Here is a 9,908-nt window from a genome sequence, read left to right as displayed (position 1 = left end):
TTGCTTCTCCTCATTGGGCTTTATTTTCTTAATCCTTAACATTTCTTCTACTTCTTAAATGCTCTTTTTTTTTAAAATTAAAACTTGAACTTGGACTTCCCTGGTGGCGCAGGGGTTAAGAATCCACCTGCCAATGCAGGGGACACGGGTTGGAGCCCTGGTCCAGGAAGATCTCACATGCCGCGGAGCAACTAAGCCCGTGAGCCACAACTACTGAGCCTGCGCTCTAGAGTCCACGTGCCACAACGACTGAAGCTCAAGCGCCTAGAGCCCGTGCTCTGCAACAAGAGAAGCCACTGCAACGAGAAGCCCGTGCACCTCAACAAGAGTAGCCCCCGCTCACTGCAACTAGAGAAAGCCCGCGCCCAGCAACAAAGACCCAACGCAGCCAAAAATAAATAAATAAATGTATTTTAAAAAAAATTCAACTTTAAAGCACGATGAAAATGATAGCTACTATTTCTTGAGCACTATTTGGAATTAGGAACTGTACTGAATCTTCTACATGTGTGGTTGCTAACTCAGTACAGCCCTGCAATATTAACTTTATTTTATGGTGAGCCTCTGAGCCACAGAGAAGCTAAGCTACTCTCCCAAAGCCCAGGCACCCCCATCATCCGTCTCCTGAACCACTGCAGTAACATCTTAGTTGGTCTTCTTGCCTCTGCTTTGGCATTACCACTTGCACTTTCCACACAACATGCAGAGTAATCTTGTTAAAACATAGCAGAATAGGTTGCTGCCTGGTGGCTTCCCATCCCACCTAGATGACCAAAGCTCACATACCTCACCACTTTCCTCCTTCATACTCCGTTATAGTTAGAATAATGCCCCCCACAAAGACATCCATGTTCTAATCCCTAGAACTGGTGAAACTGTTGCCTTACAGGGCAAAAGGGCCTCTACAGACGTGGTGAAGTTAAGGAACTTGAGGTGGGGAGTGACCTTTTGGTTAACTATCCTGGATGATCTGAGTGGGCCTGATACAGTCACAAGCGTCCTTATAAGGAAAGGAAGGAGGCAAAGGAGGCAGTGGGGCAAGGGGCAGGTGGTGGTGACAGAGAGATTTGAAGATGCTAGGCTGCTTGCTGGCTTTGGAGATGGAGGAAGGAGCCATGTGCCAAGGAATGCAGGCAGCCTCTAGAAGCTGGAAATGGCAAGGAAAGAAATTCTCCCTGAAGTCTACGGAGGGGGTGTGGTGCTGTTGACACCTCGATTTCAGCCCACGGAAACCTATGTTGGATTTCTGACCTCCAGAACTGCAAAATAATCAATGTGTGTTGTTTTACATCCCTAGGTTTCTGGTAATTTCTTACAGCAGCAATAGGAAACTAGTACATTCTCTATCACCCGTCTCCCGTGTCTCAAACGCAGCAGGCTTGTTCTGGCTTCAGGACCTTTGTACTTTTTCCCTCTGCATGGAGTGCTGTGCCCTGAGATTTTAGAATAATACCGCATCTGAGGCAGCCCACCTGCCCATAACTCTCTGTCACATATTTTCTTTATTTTATTAACACCATCTGAAGTCACCTAGTTAATTAATTTGTTTTCTTTTTGTCTCACCCAACAGCAAGTATAAGCTCCACGGGAGAAGGGTCTCATCTGTCTTTTTTGGTGCCTTATCCCTGATGTCTAGAACATGGTCTCTCTGAAACAATGTCCCTCTGTCTCCCTGTAGGCAGACAGTAAGTGATTTTGGAGGAAGGTTGGGAATGAAGGTAGCAGAACACATGTACAAACTCAGGTCAGTCTACTCCTAAACCTTTTCTAGGACAGTCGTATTGCTAAGCCACATCCCCTCACTCTGTGGATGGTTTCTTCTGGAATCTTGCCAGATTTGGAAATGGGAGAGAAGTGAAATATCTTCAGAGGAATAATCTTACCATGTCTTTCCCCTCATTGTTGGCACTCTGCTAGTCACCATGGAAGACTTCCAGGAGCAGAAGAGAATGGAGCCATTTTAGAGGTCATTGATGACTGTAGCACGCTAAGACCTTTACAATATCCAGGGCATCTTTACTGTATATATAGTAAACTCAATATTTATATTCTATGTTTTAAATTAGAAAACTTGAATGTTCATCCAGCTCCTTTACAAGAGGCCAGATCCAGAGAAGAAAATTCAAGTGATTCCTTACAAATGGAGATCTGTCCCTTTTTCCCCCTCCCATGAGGATTAGCAGTAATATTAATACCATGCATTTACATAGGTTAACATGTCTTCTGGGATTTATCTGGGAAACATGGAAATAAGTTCTTTCTAGATGTCAATGAATCACCCTGGGGTATCTCAAAGAGCTAGAAAATGTCAACGGGGAGCAGTGTTGGTCGTCTCTGAGGGCCTGGCCAGGAGCCTGCAAAGGCATTGCCCAATCCCAGCACCATGTTGGGTGGTTAGTGAGAGGGCGGGGGAGGTGAGGAAGAGAAGGGGGAATGGCCCTCAGCACACAGGCATATAACACTCTCACTGCCAGCATCCCAGGGGAAGGAGCACTGTCTCTTTCTCAGTCTCTCCACCCAAAATCCCACGAATGAATCTCATTGAGTTAGATGTCTGTCCCTTACCAATTACTGTGGCCAAAGGGATGCAGTACTCTGCTTGATCAAGGCGAGGTCTCATGCCCACCTTCAAATTTGGGGTCGGAATCAATGCCACTTCAATGCCTCAAGGAGAGCTGGGAAGAGGTGCTTTTCTAAGGAAATCAGGATGTTGTTACCAGAAGGAGGACTCGGTGATGTCAGGCAAAAGCATCATAGGTCCTCTACCTTCTCCAATTGCTAAAGGTGGAGTTTCAGGCACCAAATCTCTTAGATAAGGGAGATATTTTTGAAGTGCTTTTTTTGGGTCCTCAGATAACACCATGTTGCCACCAGCCTACTTCAAAAGCATTAAAGAGCCATCTGGTCTGGGTTTGACTATTCTATCCATATTGCTTGCAGTTCTAGCTTTAAATCTCTTGGCTTGTAAAATCAGGTAGCAGCATTTAAATATGTCGAATTCTGAAAATGTTGGGATTATAAATAGTTCATATTTCATAAATGCGAACAGCAGTTCTGAGAACTTTAGTGTCTCAAAACCTCCAGCAGGGTTTTCTTCCTGTTATATTCTGTTTGTTTGTTTGGCTTTGTTTTGTATAGTTGAGAAAAGTGGAAATTTTATCAACAATTATCCTTACACTAAACAAATGAGATAGCAAAACTTTCTGTACAAATAAAACTTCCAATGCTTATTTTTGTTTCTTAAGGCTATTTTTGTTTGAATATCTTAAAATGTGTTCATGTTTTTTATTTCCTATTCTAGATTTGCAAAAAGTGTGTTAAATTTAAAGTGCTCTAAATTTAAAACTTTATTTCTTATGAAAATGATAAGTAAAGAATATTAATTATCTTGCTCTGATTTGGGTGTGTCCCATGTGTTACCAATTTGCAACATATAAGTTAGATTCTGTTTGTCTTTTCCGAAGTTTTACTTTATAGGGCCTTTGCTTAGTATTAGTTTATAAAAATATTATTTTATTTTTTATTATTTATATTTTATAGATGATCTGACAAGGCATTGAAATTTATTTCACTGACTCCATTTTGATTATGGAATGAACTGTAATCTAAATTATACTGCAATCATGCTTTCTAGGATTTGTCTGCCACCCACTTTTCCAGGTTCCTGTTGCACCTTAGGAACTTTATTAGGGTATCTGTTGTTTACATTTATCCTGCATCCCTTTTTCTTTGGTAAGAGCACCAGCTCCTTAACTGCTCCTCCTTTACCCTGTGTGGTTCCAGTGGGACTGCCAATCATGGTCACGCTGCCTTTGGCAGAGGATGTTAGTAGGTGATCCAGGCTAAGCTATTTGACCCCATTTCTCAGGACACAGTGATTGGTTCAAGGAGCGGGCACATCACCCACACTGAAACAAAGTCTCCTCCCAGAATTTTCTGGAATAGATACCATTTTCATCTCTCTCTGGTAAAAAACAATAGTAGGTGAACACCCAACGCAGCCAAAAATAAATAAATTAATTAATTAAAAAGAATTAAAAAACATGGGCGTCCCTGGTGGCGCAGTGGTTAAGAAACTGCCTGCCAATGTAGGGTACACAGGTTCGAGCCCTGGTCCAGGAAGATCCCACATGCCGCGGAGCAACTAAACCCGAGGGCCACAGCTACTGAGCCTGCGCTCTAGAGCTTGTGAGCCACAACTACTGAGCCCACGTGAAACAACTGCTGAAGCCCATGCACCCTAGAGCCCCTGCTCCGCAACAAGAGAAGCCACCGCAATGAGAAGCCCACACACCTCAATGAAGAGTAGCCCCCGCTCGCCGCAACTAGAGAAAGCTCGCGCACAGCAACGAAGACCCAACTCAACCAAAAATAAATAAATAAGTAAAATTTTAAAAATTATTAAAAAATAAAAGCAATAGTAGGTAACCCAAGAGCTGCCTGCATTCATGTTCCCTACCTGATGGAGAAATCTTGTCCTCAGTAGGATAGAATGAGGTCAAATATACTGAAGGAGGCAAAAGTAAGTGCAGAGAGTAAAGAAAGAGATTTTTTATAAAACCCCTGTCTATATAAACAATTTGACCCAAAAATGTATTACAAAATTCTTGGGCCCATTCAAGGTATAGTATTTATTGCTGAAGATTTAGAATACTGGGTAGATGGATAAACAACAAGTTCCTACTGTATAGCACAGGGAACTATATTCAATATCCTGTGACAATAGGATATATTCAATATCCTGTGACAATATCCTGTGACAAAACATAATGGAAAAGAATATGGAAAAGAACATATACATATATATACATATGTATAACCGAGTCACCTTGCTGTACAGAAGAAATTAACACAACATTGTAAATCAACGATACTTCAATAAAATTTAAACAACAGCAACAACAAAAAACCCTATGTTCATAGCAGCACTATTTACAATAGTCAAGACATGGAAACAACTTAAATGTCCATTGACAAATGAACGGATAAAGAAGATGTGGTACATATATACAATGGAATATTACTCACCATCAAAAAGAATGGAATAATGCCATTTGCAGCAACATGGATGGACCTAGAGATTATCGTACTAAACAAAGTAAGAAAAAGATAAATACCATATGATATCACTTATATGTGGAATCTAGAATACGACACAAATCAACATATCTATGAAACAAAAAGAGACTCACAGATATAGAGAACAGACTTGTGGTTGCCAAGGGGTGGAGGTGTAGGGGAGGGAAGGATTGGGAGTTTGGGATTAGCAGAGGCAAACTATTATATATAGGATGGATAAGCAACAATGTCCTATAGTATAGCACAGGGAACTATATTCGGTATCTTGCGACAAACCATAATGGAAAAGAATATGAAAAAGGATATAGACATATACACATATATGTATAACTGAGTCGCTTTGATGTACAGAAGAAATTAACACAGCGTTGTAAATCAACTATACTTCAATAAAACTTAAAAAAAATAAAAATAAAATAGAATACTGGATAGGAAGAGGCACTTTCGTATTTGTTTTTTTGTCCAACCAGTTTATATGAGGAGTCTTTGTAGTATCCAGACACCATCTCTTCTGTTCAAGAATCTCCTCTTCAACTTTATTGTCAAATGCACTGTTCCTCACTAATATAAACATTTGTAAAAATGTAGTCAATATTCTTATTGCTCATACTGCCATGGCTCTTTAGAATCTCATTTATATTGAAAGAATACAGATATTCTTGAAAATTCTGTAATATCATTTATTTAATGCTGGTTTCACCATTACTCATGAGGATGCACCATCCATGGTGCCATTCATGAATACTGGCTTCTAATGATTCTCTTAGAGGTGGTTACTGTGTTTCACTGGTGATGACCACAATGCAAGCCTTATCCAGAGTGTGCAGTGATGGATCATTTGTTTTCTGTTCCGATTAAAGTTACCATTTATAATGTTATAGCATTAACATAGAACAGTATATCTTCCAACCACATCAGTTATTTAATTCTTTAGGCCACAATCCCTCACAATCAATCCATTCAAAGCATGTGATCTCTTTCCATATTGACCATATCCCTACATCCACATACCTCCATCCACTGAGGGATAGGCAGTGGGCCCATGGGAGAGAAGGTAATAGTGATCCCATCTTCACAAAGAGTGTATGTCCCTTGTGTAGCATGGCTTAAGATTGACTTAGAAGAGCACAACATCACCATATCAATTGAAATAAGAGAGGACATGAGCAAAAGGCTCCAGTGGCTTTGCAGAGCAACGATCTCAAAGCCCTCAGATGAGAGACATGGCCGCCCTCAGATGAGAGACATGGCCACGCCCAGAGCCCTGCATGACACATGGTATGGAACCTGAAAAGGAGATGGTGTGACTGCCCTGGGTGCCAGTGGTGCAGGCACACAGGGTAAAGAATGCCTGCCACCACTACCCCACAGCTAAGTGCTGTAGCCTGAAAGCATCACTGGTTGAAACTTGGATGGGCAACAGATGACACAGGGATCCCTGCATGCAGCTCAAGTCCAGAAATCATCAGTGGGCTGCTAGTCACCCAAAGAACTGAACTTATCACAATTAAGAAAGTGGAGAATCAGGAAGCTTCCATTGAAACTACTGAAGTCACTAGAATGTAAGCTCTATCAAGGAAGTGATTTGGTCCGGTTGTTTACTGATGTGTTCTCAGCATCTAGATTAGTACCTGGCACATTAGTAGGAACTCAATAGTATTTGTTGAATGGATGAAAAATACACAGTCATAGCTGCAGGTTAAGGACCAGGAAACTGGGATCAGGAGTTGCTGCCATCACTGCACAATTGGCTAGACAGTGGGATGTGGATTCTGGTCTCTGCAGTCACCATAACTTCCTCTTAAAAACAACTGGAAACTGGTGCTTAGATATTGGAAAGCTGAGTCCAGTCAGTGCTACCACTGCAACTACCTCACAATATCCACAAACTAGAGACTCAACACTGTCATCCTCAAACCATGTTTGCAAATAGTCAAAGCAGTAGCAAGAATTACCTGTGCCTCATTTCTCCTTTCAAATCTCACACTAGTATATCTAATTAGTGAATTTTAATTTGCATCCAAGATTTACCTGCAAGAGAGGTTTGGGTAATGTGTTTTCTTTAGGTCTCTGCAGTCAGGACCCTCACTAGAATGAGGTAGGTAGAGAAGATGGAAACCATTTGTCAATATCAAGTTCAAAAGAAGAGTGCCTGGGGACTCAGTCCTGAAACACACTGTATTAATTTTATACTGCTACAATAACAAATTACCTCAAACTTAGAGACTTACAACGACACACGTTTACTAACTCATACTTCCTATGGGTCAGGAGTCCAGGCGTGGCTAAATGGGGCCACAGGCTGCAATCTGGGTGTCAGCTGGGTCGTGTTCTCATTAGAGGCTCACCTGGGGAAAGGTCTTTCGTGTTTCCTAAACTTGTTGGCAGAATTTATTTCTGTGAGCTTATGGTGACTTGCTTTCTCAAGGTCAGAAGGAAAGAGAATCTCTGACCTTCTAAGGGCCTCCATCTGATTAAACCAGGCCCCAGTCAGGATAATCTCCCTTTTCGACAACTCAAAATCAACTGATTTGGGACCTTAATTATGTCTACAAAGTGCTACCACTGTTGCATATTTTACTGGCTAAAAACTAGACACAGGTTCCACCCACACCCAAGGGGAGTGTGTTATATAAGGCGTGACTTACTGGGGTGGTCTTCTTAGAGTGTGTCTACTATATACTCCATGATTTAAAGGTCAGAAAAAGAAGGATAAGCAAGGCAAACCAAGAAGAATGGCAAATGAGAAGAGGAAAGAGGGGGAAAAAGGAGATTGTTGGAGTATGGAAATCAAGTGAAGAAATTGTTTCAACTGTGTTATATGCTGTCCAGAGGCTGAGAAAGATGAGGAGATGAGGATGAACAAATGACTATCTGATTTGGTAATGTGACCTTGGCAAAGGTTTCAGTGATTGAATGTAAGCCTGATTAGAAGCCGATTCAAAAAGGAAAGGGAGGTAAAGATGTGGAGACACTGAGCACAGACAATTCTTTTAAGGAATTTTTCTGTAAAGGGAAGCAGAAGAATGAGGTGGTAGTTGGAGGAGATATGAAGTCAAGGAGGGGTTTTTTTTGGAAAGTGCTGTTTGTTCATTAATGAGAATGACTCAATAGAGAGAAAAAAATTTGAACATATAGGAAAGCAGGGAGGCAACCATGGGAGTAGGAGGGGTTGGAATCCAGTGCACCAGTGAAGGGGATGGTAGGCAGGAGGCTGAGCCGCTCATCCATTGCAACAGAAGGAAAAGAGGGTATAAAGGGACAGATGCAGGAAGCAGGAGGATTTGATGGTGAGAGTTTCTGCTGCTGCTTACATTTGTCTGCAAGGAATGGTCGATGAAATAGGAGGAAGGTGATGGAGTTTTGAGGAATGAAATAGCCCTGGGAAAGTCAACTAAATTGACCAGGAATATGCAGAAGAATCGTCAGTCAGCAGTAAGGGGCAACTTAAGGTCTGATGTCAGCATGATCATTTTTTTTCTTGAGGTATATTTAGATTCTTAAGGAAAGGAACAGAGCAGGTAGGGACAGGACTATTCCCAGAGTTGGGATTATTTTTTAGGATAATATAATGGAAGCAATAAAGGGTCAAAAGAGGTAAGAGCAGATTTAAAGGAGTAATTATAATGCAGGACCATGGAATCTAAGTTAGGTAAGGAGGGAATGAGGGCCTGGGGGATGGAAATAAACAGTGAAAGGCAGTAGGGTCAGATGAACAAAGTGCCTGGTGGAGTAGAAGAGTTTTTTGAGCTTCGGGCATGAGCTGGATGTAGAAGTAAAATGCTTGACACTGAGATAATTGAGGGGATGCAGTTATTATAAATGACGAGAACTAAGGATAACAGTGGGGGTTGGTGGCTGAAGTGGCAGAAGAAAAGATCACTGGAAGCAAAGGGATTGAGGAATAGAGAGGCCATGAGATTGGATGGACCAGCCATGTAGATATTGAAATCACCAAGAATAATGACAGGAGACTGGAGGAGAGAAACACAGTAAACCTGGTGTTGAAATCTCCAAGGAATGTGTGGGAGTGACAGGGAAGACAGGAGGAGACACAGCAAGAAGGTCTGCAGGTGCGGTCTGATAGCATGAGCTTCAAAGCAGCTGATGGGGGAGGGCAAGAAAGAGACAGTGGCTTGGAAGTGGCCATGAGGAGTGAGACAAGCACCTGGATTACCTTCTGACCCAGTGGTGCATGATAGGTGAGAGAGAACTGGCCACCACTCACGAGGGCTGCAGGGAATTCAGTGTCCTCAGGGGGAAGCCAGGTTTCTCTCAGAACTAGAAAGTGAAGACACTGTTCAGAGAAGAGTGTGGATACAGGGGATTTTTCTGATGACAAACCAATATGGGGATAAGGATTTGAGTGATGAAATTTGACCTGGGAAGCACGGATATCGTGAGGTCACTGAGATAAACATCTAAGACAAGATGGGGTTCCCTGGTGGCTGCTTCAGTAGAGGGAATAATTAATTCTAATTATTCTTAGAACTTGACTCAGGCAATTCTTAGGTGAGAACAGGAATTAAATCCATTGGAATTCAACTGATCCAATAATGCTGTTCATCCTTTTTCCTTAATAACATGTGTTGGTCTCCTTTCCAATCTTTACTGATTCTGTCCTGCCTTAGTTTCTCATCAGTTCTGATCAAGTCCAAACTCCTTAGCATGGGAAGGGCCCTCAAAGAGCTGCCCTGTGCTGCCCATCAGCCTCAAGGGCCCCGACTCCACCACAGCTCTTGCTGTGCCCTTTGTCTCAGGGCTTCATCTCTTTTTCACTTGATTATTTTGCACTCATTCTTTTTTTTTTTTTTTTTTTTTTTTTTTTT

The sequence above is a fragment of the Aethalodelphis obliquidens genome, unplaced genomic scaffold (assembly GCF_003676395.1).
Source record: "Aethalodelphis obliquidens isolate GAN/ISIS:26980383/991018 unplaced genomic scaffold, ASM367639v1 scaffold13, whole genome shotgun sequence".
Taxonomy (NCBI): domain Eukaryota; kingdom Metazoa; phylum Chordata; class Mammalia; order Artiodactyla; family Delphinidae; genus Aethalodelphis; species Aethalodelphis obliquidens.
The sequence above is the reverse complement of the archived record's forward strand: the minus strand, read 5'-3'. Positions refer to the sequence as shown.